The sequence below is a fragment of the Oryctolagus cuniculus genome, chromosome 15 (assembly GCF_051225735.1).
Source record: "Oryctolagus cuniculus isolate XC-2025 breed Fujian yellow rabbit chromosome 15, ASM5122573v1, whole genome shotgun sequence".
Taxonomy (NCBI): domain Eukaryota; kingdom Metazoa; phylum Chordata; class Mammalia; order Lagomorpha; family Leporidae; genus Oryctolagus; species Oryctolagus cuniculus.
Window position 1 is genome coordinate 26,655,729 of NC_142881.1, and position 18,522 is coordinate 26,674,250.

An 18,522-nucleotide genomic window follows, 5' to 3' on the forward strand; every position below is an offset into this window, starting at 1 on the left:
GATGGCCCAAGTACTTGGGCCCTGCACCCCATGGGAGACCAGGAGAAGCACCTGGCTCCCAGCCACGGCAGCCATTGGAGGGTGAACCAACGGCAAAGGAAGACCTTCTCTCTGTCTCTCTCTCTCTCACTGTCCACTCTGCCTGTCAAAAAATAATAATAATAATAATAATAAAGACAGATACCCACGTCCCATATGAGAGTACTTGGGTTTGATGCCAGCTCCGGATTCTGATTCTAGCTTCCTGCTAATGCAGATCCGGGAGGCGGGGGTGATGGCGCACGTGCTTGGGTGCCTGCCTCCCAGGTGGAAGACCTGATTGACTTCCTAGCTTCTGGCCCTCCCCTTCCGTCCTGGTCTGGCCTTTAGACGAGATCCCTCTGTCTCACCTATCACAGAAACTGCTCCATTTCAGTTGTGGTAAGTTAGGGAGGGACGTGAACTCACAGGGCAGCATGAAAGACAGTGGTGGGGGCCACTTCCATGGGATTGGTGGGGGGTTAGAGAAGGCTTCTGAGCAATGTTTGAGATAAGGCCTTAAGTAAAAAGGTAAGAACTTTTCAGACAGAGGGAACTGTATCTTCAGGGACCGAGAGACCGGGGTATTCTAGGAGCTGAGCCATGGTAGTTTGGAAGTAGCCAGGTGAACATGGAAGAAATGGTTTTATTTGTGTATCTGATCTTTGTTAAAAAAAAAAAGTTACTATGTTTTTTACTGTGGAAAACATACATAAAATTTATCATTTTAGCGTTCTTTTTAGAGATTTAGGAACCTTCTTAGACATTAATTTTTTTTTTTTTTTTTTTTTTTTTTTTTTTTTTTTTTTTTTACAGGCAGAGTGGACAGTGAGAGAGAGAGACAGAGAGAAAGGTCTTCCTTTGCCGTTGGTTCACCCTCCAATGGCCGCTGCGGCCGGCGCGCTGCGGCCGGCGCACTGCGCTGATCCGATGGCAGGAGCCAGGATCCAGGTGCTTTTCCTGGTCTCCCATGGGGTGCAGGGCCCAAGCACTTGGGCCATCCTCCACTGCACTCCCTGGCCACAGCAGAGGGCTGGCCTGGAAGAGGGGCAACCGGGACAGAATCCGGCTCCCCGACCGGGACTAGAACCCGGTGTGCTGGCGCCGCTAGGCGGAGGATTAGCCTAGTGAGCCGCGGCGCCGGCCTAGACATTAATTTTTTTTAGATTCATTTATTTTACTTGAAAGTCAGAGTTACAGAGAAGCAGAGGCAGAGAGAGACAGAGAGTAAGGTCTTCCATCCGCTGGTTCACTCCCCCAAATGGCCGCAATGGCCAGAGCTTGGCTAATCCAAAGCCAGGAGCCAGGAGCTTTTTCTGGGTCTCCCATGAGGGTGCCGGGGCCCAAGGTCTTGGGCCATCTTCTACTCCTTTCCCAGGCCATAGCAGAAAGCTGGATCAGAAGTGGAGCAGCCTGGACTTGAACTGGTGTCCATATGGGATGCCGGCACTGCAGGCAGCGGCTTTGCACACTGTACCATGGTGTCGGCCCCTAGACATTAAAATTTAATTTATTTTAAGATTATTTATTTGAAAGGTAGCGTTATGAGGAGAATGAGAGAGAGAGAGAAAGAGCGAGCGAGAGAGAAATAGAAATCTTCTATCTGCTGGTTGACTCGCCAAATGGCTATAATGGCCAGGGCTGGGCCAAGCTGAAGCCAAGAGTCAGGAACTTCTTCCAGGTTTCATCCGTGGGTGGCGGGGTCTCAAGTCTTTGAACTGCCTTTTGATGCTTTTCCTAGGGAGCTGGATTGGAAGTGAAGCAGCTGGGACTCAAACTGGTGCCTATAAGCGCTGCTGGCATCACAGGTGGCAGCTTAATATGCTATGCCACAATACTGGCTGGACATTAAAATTTTTAAAAATTTATTGATTTTCATCTACTTAAAAGGCAGAGAGAGACACACACACACACAGAGACAGATCTTCCATTTGTTGATTCCCTCCCAAATGCCCACAACAGCCAGGGCTGGGCCAGCCTGAAGCCCAGGAGCCCAGAACTCTGATGGTGTCTCCCACATGGGTGACAGGGATCCCAGCACTTGAGCCATCACCTGCTGCCTCCCAGGATGCATTCACAGGAAGCTGGATTGGAAGTGGAATAGCTAAGTGGCAGCTTAACCTGCTGCACCACAATGCCTACCCTATTTTTACCATTTTAAAGTGTACTGTCCCTGGTATTATATTTGCAGTGTTGTGCAACTATCACCACCATTTCCAAAAGATTTTCATCACACCAAACAGAAACTGCATAACCATTAAGCAATAACTCTATTCCCCTCTACTCTTAGCCTTTGGTAGTAGTAGCCTTTAATCTAGTTTCCATCTATGAGTTTGCTCATTCTAGATATTTAAAAAAGGAGAATCATGTGATATTTGTCCTTTTTGTGTGTAGTTTATTTCACTTGGTCTAATGTTTTCTTTTTTTTTTTTTAAGATTTATTTATTTATTTGAAAGAGTCACACAGAGAGAGAAGGAGAGGCAGAAAGAGAGAGAGAGAGGTCTTCTATCCACTGGTTCACTCCCCAATTGGCTGCAATGGCTGGAGCTGTGGCGATCAGAAGCCAGGAGCCCGGAGCTTCTTCCAGGTCTCCCATATGGGTGCAGGGTCCAAGGACCTGGGCCATCTTCTGCTGCTTTCCCAGGCAATAGCAGAGAGCTGGATTGGAAGTAGAGCAGCCAGGACTCGAGGCAGTGCCTAAATGGGATGCCGGCACTGCAGGCGGCAGGTTTACCCACTATGCCACAGTGCTGGCCCCTTGGCCTAATGTTTTGAAGGTTCATCCATGTTGTAGCATGTGTCAGAACTTCCCTCCTTTTTTTTTTTTTTTTAAATATTTATTTATTTGAAAGAGTTACTGAGAGAGGTGGAGAGAGAGGTCTTCCATCCACTGGTTCACTCCCCAGATGGCTGCAATGACTAGGGCTGAGGCAGGCCAAAGCAGGAGCCAGGAGCTTCATCTGGGTCTTCCACATGGGGCCATCTTCTGCTGCTTTCCCAGGCCATTAGCAGGGAGATGGATTGGAAGTGGAAAAGCCAGGACTTGAACCAGTGCCCATATAGGATGCTGGCATTGGATGTGGCAGCTTTACCTCCTATACCACAATGCTGGCAAGAACCTGCCTCCTGTTAATGGCTGAATAGTTCAGTCTACAAATACATCATGTTTTTTTTTTTTTTTTAATAGATTCATGTATTGATGGACACCTGGATTGTTTCTAGCTTTTTTTTTTTTTTTTTTTTGACAGGCAGAGTGGACAGTGAGAGAGAGAGACAGAGAGAAAGGTCTTCCTTTGCCGTTGGTTCACCCTCCAATGGCCGCCGCTGCAGCTGGCACACCGCGCTGATCCGATGGCAGGAGCCAGGATCCAGGTGCTTTTCCTGGTCTCCCATGGGGTGCAGGGCCCAAGCACCTGGGCCATCCTCCACTGCACTCCCTGGCCATAGCAGAGAGCTGGCCTGGAAGAGGGGCAACCGGGACAGAATCCGGCGCCCCGACCGGGACTAGAACCCGGTGTGCCGGCGCCGCAAGGTGGAGGATTAGCCTATTGAGCCACGGCGCCGGCCCTCTAGCTTTTTTTAAAAGCTTTTTAAAAATTTATATAAGATGAACAAACTTCATGTATTTCACATATACAGATTTAAAAGCATAATGATATCTCCCACGCACCCTCCCTCTCATCCATGCTCTCACTCTTCCTCTTTACTTATTTTTTCTTTTGATTTTTACAATGACATACTTTCAGTTTATTTTATAATCAAAAGCTAAACCTTCCGGGGCCAGCGCTGTGGCACTGTGGGTTAAAGCTCTGGCCTGAAGCACTGGCATCCCATATGGCCGCCGGTTTGAGTCCTGGCTGCTCCTCTTCCAATCCAGCTCTCTGCTACGGCCTGGGAAAGCGGTAGAAGATGGCCCAAGTCCTTGGGTCCCTGCACCCACGTGGGAGACCTGGAAGAAGCTCCTGGCTCCTGGCTTCAGATTGGCACAGCTCAGAACACTGCAGCCATCTGGGGGAGTGAACCAGCGAATGGAAGACCTCTCTCTGTGTCTCTACCTCTCTCTGTAACTCTGTCTTTCAAATAAATAAAATAAAATCTTTAAAAAAAAAAAAAGCTAAACCTTCCACTGAATAAAGAATTCAACAAGTGGTAAGTGAAAAAACATTGATCCTCAACAGTATAGACAAGGGCTATAAACGATAATCAAATCTCAAAATGCTAATTTTGCTCAAATACATTGCATTTTTTTAAATTTTTTTGACAGGCAGAGTGGACAGTGAGAGAGAGAGAGACAGAGAGAAAGGTCTTCCTTTGCCGTTGGTTCACCCTCCAATGGCCGCCGCGGCCGGCGCACTTCGGCCGGCGCACTTCAGCCGGCGCACCACGCGGATCCGATGGCAGGAGCCAGGAGCCAGGTGCTTCTCCTGGTCTCCCATGGGGTGCAGGGCCCAAGCACTTGGGCCATCCTCCACTGCACTCCCTGGCCACAGCAGAGAGCTGGCCTGGAAGAGGGGCAACCGGGACAGAATCCGGCGCCCCGACTGGGACTGGAACCCGGGGTGCTGGCGCCGCAAGGCAGAGGATTAGCCTAGTGAACCGCGGCGCCGGCTGCAAATACATTGCATTTTTAAAAATATTTATTTATTTATTTGAAAAGCAGAGTTATAGAGGCAGAGAGAGAGGTCTTCTATCTGCTGGTTCATTCTCTAAATGGCCACAACAGCCGGAGCTGGACCAATTCAAAGCAGGAGCCAGGAGCTTCTTCTGGGTCTCCCACATGGGTGCAGAGGCCTAAGAACTTGGGCCATCTTCTGTTGCTTTCCCAGGCCACAGCAGAGAGCTGGATTTAAGTGGAGCAGCTGGGATTTCAACCAATGCCCATATGGGATGCTGGCACTTCAGGCCACTGCTTTACCTGCTATGCCACAGTGCCGGCCCCATACATTGCATTTTTTTCTACTCTGTGTATTAGTTACCACAAATCACAGAAAACATAATATTTGTCTTTTTGGAACTGGATTATTTCAGTAAGCATAATGGTTTCCAGTTACATCCATTTTGTTGGAAAAGACAGGATTTCATTCTTTTTTATGGCTGAGTAGTATTCCATGTTGTGTATATACCAACTTTTTCTTTATGCAATCATCAGTTGGTGGACATCTGGGTTGATTCCATGTCTTTGCTATTGTGAATGGAGCTGCAGTGAACATGAGGGCACATCATATGCTGATTTCAGTTGGTTTGGGTAAATTCCCAGGAGTGGGATGGCTGGATCATAAGGTAGATGTATTTTCAGATTTGTGAGGAATTGCATACCGTCTTCCATTTTGTTTCTACCTTTTAGTTGCTATGGTAATGCTGGCATGAATATTGGTGAGTAAGCAGCTGCTGGAATCCCTGTTTTCACATCTTTTGCATATCTGCCCAGGAGTAGAACTGCTGGCCCGTGTAGTTATTCTGCTTAACTGGGACCACCAATATGTTTTGCACAGAGGCTTGCAGCATTTTACATTCCCCCACAAAGCATCAGGATTAATTTCTCCGCATCCTCACTGACTCTGGTTCTTTTCCATTCTTATGATTGTAGCCACAGGTCTGAAGCAGTGTCTCTGTGCTTGCGATTCTGACTTTCCTGTCTCCGCAGGAATCTGTCTCCCTGGCACTCTGAAGCTCTTTGGGGTGGCCCATCCCTGCCTTCGTGTTTATCCAAACCTCCGGCTTGCTGTAGGGCTCAGCAACTCCCACCTTGTATAAATAATACGATTGTGTTAACGATCGTCTGTCTCACATTGTCGACACCCATGGAAGTTTCCAGGAGGCACCTCAAGGATCTTTCTGCTTGATTCAACGGAATTAACTTTCATGACCTTCCAGACCATTTGCTGGTTACATCTGGGCTGTGAGCCCGAGCCTCGCCACTCCTCTGGTTTACGTCACCAGTCTCTCTGCATTGCACTGAAGGTGGGGCTCCAGGGCACTGACACAGGCGCAGGCCAGGCCAGGTCAGGCAAGGACTCCCTCCACGACCGTCCTCTGTCACTTTCAGCCCTTCTCTCCAGGCTTCTAATGACGCACAGGCTCATCCTTTCTTAGAGCCTGCCTTCCTTCCTTTTCCTTCCTTCCTTCCTTCCTTCCTTCCTTCCTTCCTTCCTTCCTTATCCTCCCTCCCTCCCTTCTTTCTTCCTTCCCCCCCCTCCCCTCTCTTCTCCTCCCCTCCCCTCCCCTCCCCTCCCATCTCCTCTCCTCTCCTTTCTCAGGCAGAGTTACACAGTGAGAGAGAGACAGAGAGAAAGGTCTTCCTTCCGTTGCTTCACCCCCCAAATGGCCACTACAGCCTGAGCTACGCCAATCCGAAGCCAGGAGCCAGGTGCTTCCTCCTGGTCTCCCATGCGGGTGCAGGGCCCAAGCACCTGGGCCATCCTCCACTGCCTTCCTGGGCCACAGCAGAGAGCTGGACTGGAGGAGGAGCAACCAGGACTAGTACCCAGCACCCCAACCAGGACTAGAACCCGGGGTGCCGGTGCCGCAGGCGGAGGATTAACCAAGTGAGCCATGGCACCAGCCAGTAAATAAATATTTTAAAAATTATTTATTTTAAAGGCAGAATAACAGAGAGAAAGAGACAGAGACAGAGATTCTTCATCCACTGTTTCACTCTCCAAATGCCTGCAATAGCCAGGGCTGGGCCAAGCCAAAGTCAGGAGCTAAAATTTCATCCAGGTCTCCCATAGGGGTAGCAGGGGCCTAAGTACCTGGGCCATCATCTGCTGCCTCCCAGCAAGAAGCTAGATAGGAAGCAGAGGAGCCAGGAGTTGAACTGGCACTCATATATGGGATGTTGGAATCCCAAGTGGCAGCTTAATCTGTTGTGCCACAATGCCCATCGCCCTAGTCTGCATTTAAAATATTATTAATTTTATTTGAAAGGTATGGAGAGACTGACTACAACAGTGGAGCTGGGCCAGGCTAAAGCCAGGAGCCTGAACTCCATCCAGGTCTCCCATGTGGGTGGCAGGAACCTAAGTACTTAAGCTATCGCCTGCTGCTTCCCAGGGTGTGCATTAGCAGGAAGCTGGCGCTGGAAGTGGAGCTAGGACTTGAACCCAGACCCTCCAGTATGGGATGCAGGTGTCCCAAACAGCATCTTAATCACTGCCCCTCTAGTGTGTATTTTGTTTTCCCTCATAGTATTGTTTTACTTTTCCTGTATACCACTTATCAAAATTGTAGTGAAATAAGTATTAGTATATTTAACTTTAATTTACATACATTATATTTGAAAGGCAGAGAGATAGATCTTCCATCCACTGGTTTATTCCCCCTAAATGCTTGTAATAGCAAGGCCTGGAGCTCCATCCAGGTCTCCCATATGGATATAGGAACCCAAATATTCGAACAATCATGTGCTGCCTCCAGGATGCACATTAAATGGTAGGAAGCGGGATCAGAAGTGGAGGGGCTGGGGCTGGCATTGTGGCACAGAGAGTTAAGCTGCCACCAACATACTGGCATCTCATATGGCACTGGTTTGAGTTCCTGCTGCTCCAGTTCCCATCCAGCTCTTATGTTATTGTGCCTGGGAAAGCACGGGAAGATGGCCTGCATGCCGGGACCCCAGCACCCACACCGGAGACCCTGATGAAGCTTCTGGCTCCTGGCTTCGGATTGGTCAGGCTCCAGTCATTGCAGCCATTTGGGGAGTGAACCAGTCTCCCTCTCCCTCTCCCTCTCCCCTCCTCCACCTCCACCTCCTCTCCCTCTCCTTGTAACTCTGCCTTTAAGATAAATAAATATATCTTTTTTAAAAAAGGTCAAAGATCCAGGACTCAAACCAGGTACTCTGAAATGGGATGAAAGTGTTTGAAGCAATGACTTAACCACTGCATCAAAAGTCCACCCTCATTTTAAGTAATTTTAGATTTACAGAAGGCTTACAAAAATGTAGAGTTTCAGCATACTCTACCCAGCTTCGTCTAATGCCAGCAGCTTATATAACCCATGGCTCAGTAGTCAAAACTAAGACATGGGCCAGCGCCGCGGCTCAATAGGCTAATCCTCTGCCTGCAGCGCCGGTATACCAGGTTCTAGTCCCAGTCGGGCACCGGATTCTGTCCCGGTTGCCCCTCTTCCAGGCCAGCTCTTTGCTGTGGCCCGGGAGTGCAGTGGAGGATGGCCCAAGTCCTTGGGCCCTGCACCCCCATGGGAGACCAGGAGAAGCGCCTGCCTCCTGGCCTCAGATCAGCACGGGTCACTGGCCGCAGTACACCGGACGCAGTGGCCATTGTGGGGTGAACCAACGGAAAAAGGAAGACCTTTCTCTCTCTCTCCCTCTCTCACTCTCCACTCTGCCTGTCAAAACAAACAAACAAAAAAAAACTAAGACATAAATATTGGTAAAAGCAAATTTTATTCCAACTAAACTAGTTTTTCCACCTAAACTAGTTTTCCCACTACTGCTCTTTTTCTGTTCCAGGATCCCATCTGAGACATCACATTGCATTTCAGTGTAAAGTCTTCTCAGCTTCCTCCTTTTGATCTTTCCTTGGCCATTACAATCTTGACACTTTTCATTGAAGAGTACAGGTCCAGGGGCCAGTGCTGCCCTTACCTGCAGTGCCAGCATCCCATGTGGGTGTTGGTTTGTGTCCCAGCTACTCAACTTCCGGTCCAGTGTCCTGCTAATGTGCCTGGGAAAAACAGCAAAAAATGGCCCAAGTGTTTGGGCCCCTGCCACACATGTGGGAGACCCAGGTGAAGCTTCTGGCTCCTGGTTTTGGCTTGGCCCAGCCATCTTGGGAGTGAACCAGTGGACGGAAGATCTCTTTTCCTTTGTCTTTCCTTCTCTCTCTGTAACTGCATTTCAGATAAATAAATGAATCTTAAAAAAAAAAAGTACGGTCAAATATTTTGTAGACTATTTCTCAATTTGGGTTTGTGTGAGTTTTTTTCATGGTTATAGTAAAGTTTTGCCTTTGGGGTAAATTTTTTTTTAAAGATCTGAACATAAATCTTTATTTATTTATTTATTTATTTTATTTTTTGACAGGCAGAGTGGACAGTGAGAGAGAGAGACAGAGAGAAAGGTCTTCCTTTGCTGTTGGTTCACCCTCCAATGGCCGCTGCGGCCGGCGCACCGCGGCCGGCGCTCCGCGCTGATCCGATGGCAGGAGCCAGGAGCCAGGTGCTTTTCCTGGTCTCCCATGGGGTGCAGGGCCCAAGCACCTGGGCCATCCTCCACTGCACTCCCTGGCCACAGCAGAGAGCTGGCCTGGAAGAGGGGCAACCGGGACAGAATCCGGCGCCCCGACCGGGACTAGAACCCGGTGTGCTGGCGCCGCAAGGCGGAGGATTAGCCTAGTGAGCCGCGGCGCCTGCTTGGGGTAAATATTTTTAAAGAATTTGTTTACTTGAAATAGAGAGAGAGAGAGAGGAGAGAGGGAGAGGGAGAGGGAGAGATCGTCCATCCATTGGTTCACCCCCCAAAGGGATTCAATAGCTGGATCATAAATGGAGTAGCTGGAATTTGAACCAGCACTCTGATATGGGTCACTTCCAGCCCTGAAAATTTAAGTACACATACATATATACTCACTTATATATAATTACTAAATATGTTATTCTGCAACTTGATGATTTCATTAAAATATGACTGAGATATGTCTGTTTTGATACATGTAGATCAAGATCAGTTTTTAAAAATTCTCTTTAGAATTCTATCATGAGTATTCTACATTTTATTTAGCCTTTCCTCTGTTTATGGACATTTAGGTTGATTCTGACATTTTATTAAAAGCAATATCCTAATTATCCGTGCCCTGATCGCCATAAATACATTGAGGTAAGGGAGATGAGTGGATGTGGCATTGGTGAGATGGAGTGTTAACAGATGTTGTCCAGTTGCCCTGTGAAGTAGCTGTGCCAGTTTGCATCCTTTGATATCGTGAAGCTTGTAAATTATTCCTGGTTTTATTTTTCATTTCTGGTTGCTGGTGAGGCTGGGCATCTTTTTGTGTTTATCAGCAGTTTTTCTATGTCTTTTTCTGTGAACTGCCTATTTAACATTCTTTGTCAATTTTTCCAGGGGATCATTGTTTTAAAAAATTGGGGAAGGGCAGCATCATGGCACAGAGGGTTAAGGTGCTGCCTGCCATGCGGGCATTCCATGAGTGGTCTGGGTCCTGGCTGCTCCTCCTCTGATCCAGCTCCCTGCTAATGCACCTGGGGAAGCAGGCGACAATGGCCCAAGTGCTTGGATCTCTGTACCCATGTGGGAGACCTGGATGGTGTTTCTGGCTCCTGGCTTCCGCTGGACTTAACCCTGGCTGTTGCAAACACTGGGAACCAGAGGACAGAAGATCTCGCTTTCTCTGTGTCTCTCCCTCTCTCTGTAACTGCCTTTCAAATAAATAAATAAATGCTTTTAAAAATTGATTTGTTAAAAGCCCTTTGTAGTTCCAGATACAATTGCTTTGTGTCCTTTATATATTACAAATGTTTTCTATGTTGTTTATCTTCTAACTTTATTTCTAGTTTTTCAAGTTATTCTGTCTGATTTTTAAAATTATTTTTCCTGATTTACTTGTTCAAACTACTTGGTTATACAACATAAACCATGTAAAAGATTAAAGGAAAAATGGAAAGAAGAAACTACACCAATTCTTATCCCCGAGAGGAAAATCACTACCAGTATTTTCAGTTAGGTATTTCCTTCTGGTCTTTCTGTGTGCACACATTCTCCTTACAGTCGCAGTGGCCTTGCGTGTGTTGTTTTCACTCTGAACTCTGCTCTTTAGACACAAGCACTGGTCTTTTCCCAGATGTACTTGGCTTAAAGGTAGTATTAAGCTAACTTCTTCTTCTTCTTCTTTTTTTAAGCTAACTTCTAACTTCTACTGTGTTTCCCCACACATTCTGAAAAATCTAACAGGTGAGATGCCCGAGGCTATCCTCAGGTGACCTGAACTGAGAGAGAGGGTGAAAATGCCTGAGCCATGCACTTCCTAAAGCGCCCTGAGGCTTCCCTTGACCTGCGAGCTCAATGTGAGTCAACAGCAGGGGTGCCAGGAGCTGCACTGTGCGAATGCTAGGCTGTAGTTCTGCAACAGGAAGCTCCGGCCTGCCCTGCTCCGATGGCACCACACACATTTGGCTCAGGCTCAGGTGCAGGAGGAGAAAAACTGGGGCAAAGGAGGAACAATGGGAGGAGCGGGAGACGGGATCTCAAGGGAGAAGACCTTGGGCAGGCCTGATAGAAGTATCTGAAAAAGCACATCCCAGAGAGAACAGACTGATTTGTTCTCTGAAGCACCCAGGGGTCGTCGCGGGCCCTGGAGTGGACCCTCAGAAACAGAAGCCTCAGAGCTGCCCCGGCCAAGGAATGCAGCGCTCTGGAAACGGCGAGCTTGGGGACCAGCAGCGCCAGCATCCCATGTGGACGCCAGTTCAAGTCCCGGCTACTCCACTTCGGATCCCGCTCCCTGCTAATGCATGCTTGGGCCCCTGCACCCCGTGGGAGACCCGGGATCTCCTGGCTCCTGGCTTTGGTCTGGCCCAGCCCTGGCTGTTGCTGCCATCTGGGGAGTGAACCAGCGGATGGAAGATCTCTCTCTCTAACTCTGCCTTTCAAATAAAAATAAAAATAAATCTTTTTTTTAATAGCTTTCTGTCAGGAGTCTTCTTGCCCATGCGAGCTGTTGGTGATGGTGGGGTGTCTGGTGTGCTTACTGTGCGCCAAGACGTGCTGTCAACAACCTTTGCTGCAGGGACCGTTGGGGTAGAGTGAAGTCAGGTATCTCGCCGAGGTAGCACAATTTTTACGTGATGGAACTGGGATTCCAACTCTGACAAACTCCAAAGGCAGTGCTTTTGGTCACCAAGGGGATTCAGGTGTAGGGCAGGGGTCACCGCCAAAGGGGCCTTGCGGTTCACTTGACTAGAAGATTCCGTGATTCTGAGACGTGCCCTCCCTCTATTGGGAAAGCCTCGTGGGAGAGGGCAGCCCGGGCTTCGCGGAAGGGCGCTGGCACAATGGCAAGGGAAGGAACCTAAGGGCTGATCATCACCCTACATCTCCGCACCAACCGGTGCGCTGTCGTTTGGAGATCGCTGGCCTGGCTCTCCGCCGCAATCCCGCAGCCGGGCCAGGGAGCGCCGCCGCCGCCGCCGCCGAATTCTGCGTCGGCGCCGGGGGACGGAACAGCGCGCCGGTCCCTGGCCGGGCGCGAGCTGGGGGCGGCGCTGGGCGGCGGGGGCGGGGAGGGCGCGCGCGCGCGCGCCCTGGCGGCTGCGGCAGTTGCGCGCTGGGATTGCAGCCGAGCGGCGGGCCGGTGAGTGCGGCGGGCCCGGAGGACGGGAGGGGTGGGAGCGGGCGGACGAAGCGGGGGGCGCGGTCGAGCGTGCGACCCTGAGGCAGGGCCTGCCGGGCTCTCCCGGGCGCTGAGCCCCTCAGGCCTCTCCTCAGGCCGACACCTCGCCCTCGCGACCCTGTACCCCACGTCCGCACACACACACCACACACACCCGATCCCTGGTCGACCCCGGCCTACGGCAGCCCCTTCCTCGCGCCGCGGCGACGCCCCCGGCCCACGTCACCCTCGCGCCATTGTCTCCGCTCCGTGGGCTCGCGGGGACCCCGCCTCAGCCCGGCTCGCGGTGTCCCGTCCCCGGCGTCGTGTGGCCGGGGGCAGCCTCCGTCCCGCTGGGTAGGCAGACACCGCTCGGCTCAGTTGTGCTGGTTTTTCCTCCGGCCTCCCACTCGGAGTCCATCCTCGCGTTCCGGGCGGACCCCCGGGGCACCCGCGGGCGCGGGGCTGGCCGCGCTCAGACGAGGCGGCGAGAAAGCGCCAGGCTGACGGCCGCACGCCACCTCCGGGGTGTGCAGCACTTCCTGGAAAGCTCCCTCCGAACTGCAAACGGCCGCGGAACGACGCGCGGGCTCGTCCGGACGGCTGCGGGCGGGCTCAGGCGCCTGGGGCCCTTCTACCCCTTGCCTGTCCGCCGGGCCCTGGAGCCGGGGAGGGAGAGCGAGGCCTGGCGGAGAGATGACGTCGTGGGGTGTGAGGCTGGCAGGCCACGGCTTGGACGAGCAGTATAGAGCTTGGTGCCTGGCTTGGGCTCCCTCGCTTGTAGCTTGAGGGCCGTTACGTTTGAAAGCTGTGTGTGTGTGCGCAAAGTGTTTCTTGCCCCGGGTGCAGCATGGTGTCGATAAACTACTGATTTTGTTCCTGAAGGCAACTGATGCAAACTCAGCTGAGTGTAATGTGAAAGGAAGAGTGTTGAAACCGTGCCATTTACCATGAAAACTTAATGTGATTGAGTATAGGGAAGGCTTCGGTCCAACCTTTTAAATATTTACAACGTCCCTTTTCAACAATGGTTAGAATTTATCCAGATGAAGGCATCCAGACTGAAAAGATTAAGTCCAGGAAAGACACCGCTAGTTAGTAGTTAACATCAGAATTCCGCATGCTGGGTTGATGCTAGTACACATGGCTTGTTTCGGGAATGTGTTTCCATTGCAATATAAATCGGCGACGGTTCAGCGATATAGGCTGCTGCATCACTTCTATTCATCTACAATTTAGGTTTTAGAATTTACTCAGCTTGGCGAAGCAGTTAAACCTCCGCCAGCTGCGCAGGCATCCCATATGGGCGGCCGGTTCGGGTCCCGGCTGCTCCTCTTTTGATCCAGCTCCTTGCTGATGGCCTTGGATGGGCCCAGCTCTGGCCGTGGCAGCCATTTGGGGGAGTGAACCAGCAGATGGAAGACCTTTCTCTCTCTCTCTCTCTCCCTCTCCCTCTCCCTCTCCCTCTCCTTCTTTCTCCTTCTCTCTGTCTGTAACTCTGCCTCTCAAATAAATAAATAAATAAATCTGTAAAAAAAAACTTACTGTCAACTCATCTGTGAAGTACAATGGCTGAAGGAGATGTTTCTGTAAGATTTTATTCAGTTCTAAGATTTGATGCCATTATATGAGAATTTAAACTACAAAATTTCCAGATGCTTATAATCCTAGGAAAATTTATATGATACCTGGCTACCTTAGTAGAATATTTCAAACCTTCCTAAAGAAAGCCAAATTAGAGGGGAATTTTAAGAGGAGGGGTGTTCGCTGATCTGCCTGTAGGTGATTTCTCCTGTTTTATGGAGCAAAGAGAACTACTCAAAACCTGTTTTAAGATGAAGTCTTTGGGCTGGCACCGCGGCTCACTAGGCTAATCCTCCGCCTGCGGCACCGGCACACCAGGTTCTAGTCCCAGTTGGGGCACCGGTTTTGTCCCGGTTGCTCCTCTTCCAGTCCAGCTCTCTGCTGTGGCCCGGGAAGGCAGTGGAGGATGGCCCAAGTGCTTGGGCCCTGCACCAGCATGGGAGACCAGGAGGAAGCACCTGGTTCCTGGCTTCAGATCGGCGCAGTGCGCCGGCCATAGTGGAAAAGCAACAGAGATTGGTCCAAGTACTTGGGCCCCTGCCACCCACTTGGGAGACCAGGTTGGAGTTCCTGGCTTCAGCTTGGCACAAGCCCCAGCTGCTGGGAAGTGAACCAGCAGATGCAGCAGATCTCCCTCTCTCTCAGTGTCACTCTGTCTTTGAAATAAATAAAACAAAAGTTTATAAAAGTCTTTATAGCCTAACTCTTACCAAAACCTTCATTTAGTGAAAAAGCAAAAAAGCAAAACCAGACCAAACCCAACAACTTTAACATGTTAAAATTTTTATGTAAACAAGGGTTCTTAGTTATAAGATGTTTAGCTTTGCATTTCCATTACTGTGATGCCCACCTGTCTAGAGAATGAGTTCATGTATTTTTCACCCAGTCATTAACAGTGCCTGAAACACAGGCTCTTAGTAAATTTTTGTTAAATGATGTATTATTTTGAGATTTTTAGATACTGTGTGCTAACAGAAAATGTTAAATATCACAAGGCATATGTTGAATGACGTGTGAACAGTACAGGCAGTCCATACTTTCAGCCAGGAGACTGCATTACTACCTATTTAATGGCCTGGATTTTGTAGTCTGGGTTTGAAATTTGGCCTGCTCCACTTGCCATCCTTGCGGCACTGGAGAACTTAATCTTAGAGAGCCTTAGGTTTTCTTGTTCTGAAAAAGGAAAAATTGTAAAAATTTCATAGGATTATTTAGATTAAGAATAATTTCATTGATACTGATACACATTAACTTTTCTATAATAGATATTTTTTGCCTCAGAGTAAAATATTTTAGATTGGTGGCATCGGAGAAAACCATTGTAGAGAAGTTGACACTTCAGAATAGGGGTATATTGAGGGTATAATGAGTGGCTTGCTCTCACTAGAAAAGGTTTAGGAAAGCTGTGTGAGTTAAAGCTGAAAAGAGAAATGCTGGCAAACTGTTTACAAGGTGTGCTGCATGGATTCCTTACAGATAGAGCAGATGAATGGAGTGAGATAACATTTTATAAGTGGTTATTGTCTTTTGTTTGTTTTTTAAGTTCAGATGTGAAAAATTATTTGCCTTTAGGAGGTTGTAACAAATTGTTACAGCATGCTAAGGCCCTTATCTCTTGACCCACTAAGTCTTGTCTGACTTTAAAAAAGATTGAGGGGGTGCCGGAGGACTGTGGCATAGTGGGTAAAGCCTACCGCCTGCCTGCATTGCCAGCATCCCACATGGGCGCTGGTTGGAGTCCCAGCTGCTCTACTTCTGATCCAGCTGTGTGGTATAGCCTGGGAAAGCAGTGGAAGATGGCCCAAGTCCTTGGGCCCCTGCACCCACTTAAGAGACCTGGAAAAAGCTTCAGGCTCCTGGTTTTGGATAGGCTCAGCTCCAGCCATTGTGGCCATTTGGGGAGTGAACCAGAAGATGGAAGACGGACTCTCTCTCTCCCTCTCCCCCCCCCCCCCCACCTTCTCTGTAACTGCCTTTCAAATAAAAAAGAAAAAGATTGAGGTAGCATAGAGGGTGAAGCTGAGGCTTGCGGTGCCGGCAACTCATATGGGCACTGGTTTGAGTCCCAGTGGCCCCACTATGATCCAGCTCCCTGCTAATGTGCCTGGGAAAGTAATGGAAGATGGCCCAAGTCCTTGGGCTCCTGAGCCCATGTGGGAGACCTAGAAGAAGTTCCTGGCTTTGGATCCACCCAACTGTGGCCATTGCAGCCATTTGGGAAGTGAACCAGAAGATGGAAAAGTTCTCTCGCTCTAACTCTGCCTTACAAATAAAAAAATATGTAAGTCTTTTAAAATTAGAGCTCAGATAGGGTGGTTTACTCCCCAAGTTCCTGTGATGGCTAGGGTTAGATGGGAGTCAGAGTTGGCAGCTGGGGTATCCAGGTCTCCTTACATGGGTATCAGGACTCAACTACTTGACCTTCTGTGTCCCACCGTCCGCACTGGGGGGAAGCTTGAATCAGGAGCTGGGAACCAAATCCAGGCTTTCAGACATGGCATGTCAGTGTCTTAACTGCCAGACCAAATGCCTCTTCCTATATATGACTTTTTACTGATTGAAATTTGCGTACCCTAATAATTGGTTGTCAAAGTTTTTTTCTTTTCTTTTTCCTTCTCTTCTCTTCTCTTCTCTTCTCTTCTCTTCTCTTCTCTTCTCTTCTCTTCTCTTCTCTTCTCTTCTCCTCTCTTCTCCTCTCTTCTCCTCTCTTCTCCTCTCTTCTCCTCTCTTCTCCTCTCTTCTCCTCTCTTCTCCTCTCTTCTCCTCTCTTCTCCTCTCTTCTCCTCTCTTCTCCTCTCTTCTCCTCTCTTCTCCTCTCTTCTCCTCTCTTCTCCTCTCTCTCCTCTCTCTCCTCTCTCTCCTCTCTTCTCTCTTCTCTCTTCTCTCTTCTCTTTTCAGATGTATTCACTCATTTGAAAGTCAGAGTCACAAAGAGAGAGATCCTCTACTCCCTGGTTCACTTCCCAGATGGCTGCAATGGCCAGGGCAGGGCCAGGCCAGAGCTAGGAGCCAGGAGCCTCCTTCAGGTCTCCAGTGTGGGTACAGGGGCTCATGGACCTGGGCCATCCTCCGATGCTTTCCCAGGTACACTAGCAGGGAGCTGGATTGGAAGTGGAGCACCAGGACCCTAACCTGAGTCCACGTGGGATACCAGCATTGCAGGTGGCGGCTTTTACCCACTGTACCACAGTGCTGGCCCCAATCTGTGGATTTTTAAATTTCCTTTTCCTTAATTACTAATGAGGTTGAACTTTTTTACATTCATTTATTGGTTGTTTAGGTTTCCTCTTTTATAAATTGTTTATTTATATACTTATTTTATTTGGCTTGTTTGCTTTTTGATTGTTGATTTGTGGTTCTCTTTATACTTTATACTAATCCTCTGTCTGTTGTGGTGGTATAATATTTCCTCAGTGTGTGGTTTCTCCTTACCTTCTGTTTATCAGTGTTATTTTTTTTCCATCTTTTTGTTTGAAAAAAATTTAATTCTACAGAAAAATGCAATAAGTTATAAATACTCTTCTTATACCTTTAACTTAAATTCACCAGTTGTTAATATTATGCCGTTTTAGTTTGTTTCTCTGTCTCTCTCTGTCTCTCTTTCTTTGTGTGTTTCTCTCTTTGTGTCTCTCTCTCTCTCTCCCCTCCCCTCCTTCTCTCCCTCCCTCTGCCTTTCTGTAACTCACTGCCTTTCAGATAAATAAATAAATCTTAAAAAAAAAAAAAAAAGACATTGTGGCACAGCTGGTTAAGCCACCGTTTGGGATGCTCACTGAGTGCCTCGTTCAAGTCCTGGCTTCTCCCACACTTCTGATCTAGAGTCCTCCTTAAAGTGCCTGGGAGGCCCACGTACTTGGGTACCTACATGGGTGACCTGGCTGAAGCTACTGCTACTTCAGGTGCCAGTTTAACCCGCTGTGCACACTGCTTGCCCCTTCCTTTATGCTTTTGAAAGAACTCACTTAATTTTAATGATTTTTTTTTTTTTTTTTTGGACAGGCAGAATGGATAGTGAGAGAGAGAGAGACAGAGAGAAAGGTCTTCCTTTTGCCGTTGGTTCACCCTCCAATGGCCACCTCGGCTGGTGCGCTGCGGCCAGCGCACCACGCTGATCCGATGGCAGGAGCCAGGTACTTATCCTGGTCTCCCATGGGGTGCAGGGCCCAAGCACCTGGGCCATCCTCCACTGCCTTCCCGGGTCACAGCAGAGAGCTGGCCTGGAAGAGGGGCAACCGGGACAGAATCCGGCGCCCCGACTGGGACTAGAACCCGGTGTGCCGGCGCTGCTAGGTGGAGGATTAGCCTATTGAGCCGTGGTGCTGGCCTAATTTTAATGATATTTTGAAGAAGTGGTCCAATCTTTTAAAATGTTTTATGTGCTTTCCTTTTGTGTGTGTCAATAACTGTTACTGTTGAAAATCTTAGTTATTCAGAACATTCAGTAAGAAGCAGTCTTATTATTCTGATGTAGAACAGATACATAGCAGGTAATGGATATATAAAGGTAATGGAATTCTGGTAGTAGTAGCAATAGAATGTTGAGAAGAATATAATAAAATTTAGTTCTTTTTTATT

The 18,522-nt window shown here is 48.8% G+C and overlaps 1 protein-coding gene across 25 annotated transcripts in view; it reads left to right on the top strand.

The window, feature by feature from the left end:
* NT5C2 (5'-nucleotidase, cytosolic II) overlaps nt 1-18,522 on the top strand; it is a 178,681-nt gene that overhangs the window by 53,453 nt on the left and 106,706 nt on the right. For 24 of the 25 annotated variants that reach the window (XR_016221953.1, XR_016221951.1, XR_016221952.1 and 21 more), the window contains exon 1: nt 12,310-12,345. The exons of the other annotated variant lie outside the window; for it this stretch is intronic. The gene's annotated coding sequence lies outside the window, so the exon portion shown is untranslated. Of the gene's footprint in view, nt 1-12,309; nt 12,346-18,522 lie in introns of those variants that run through there. 25 annotated transcript variants of the gene reach the window in all.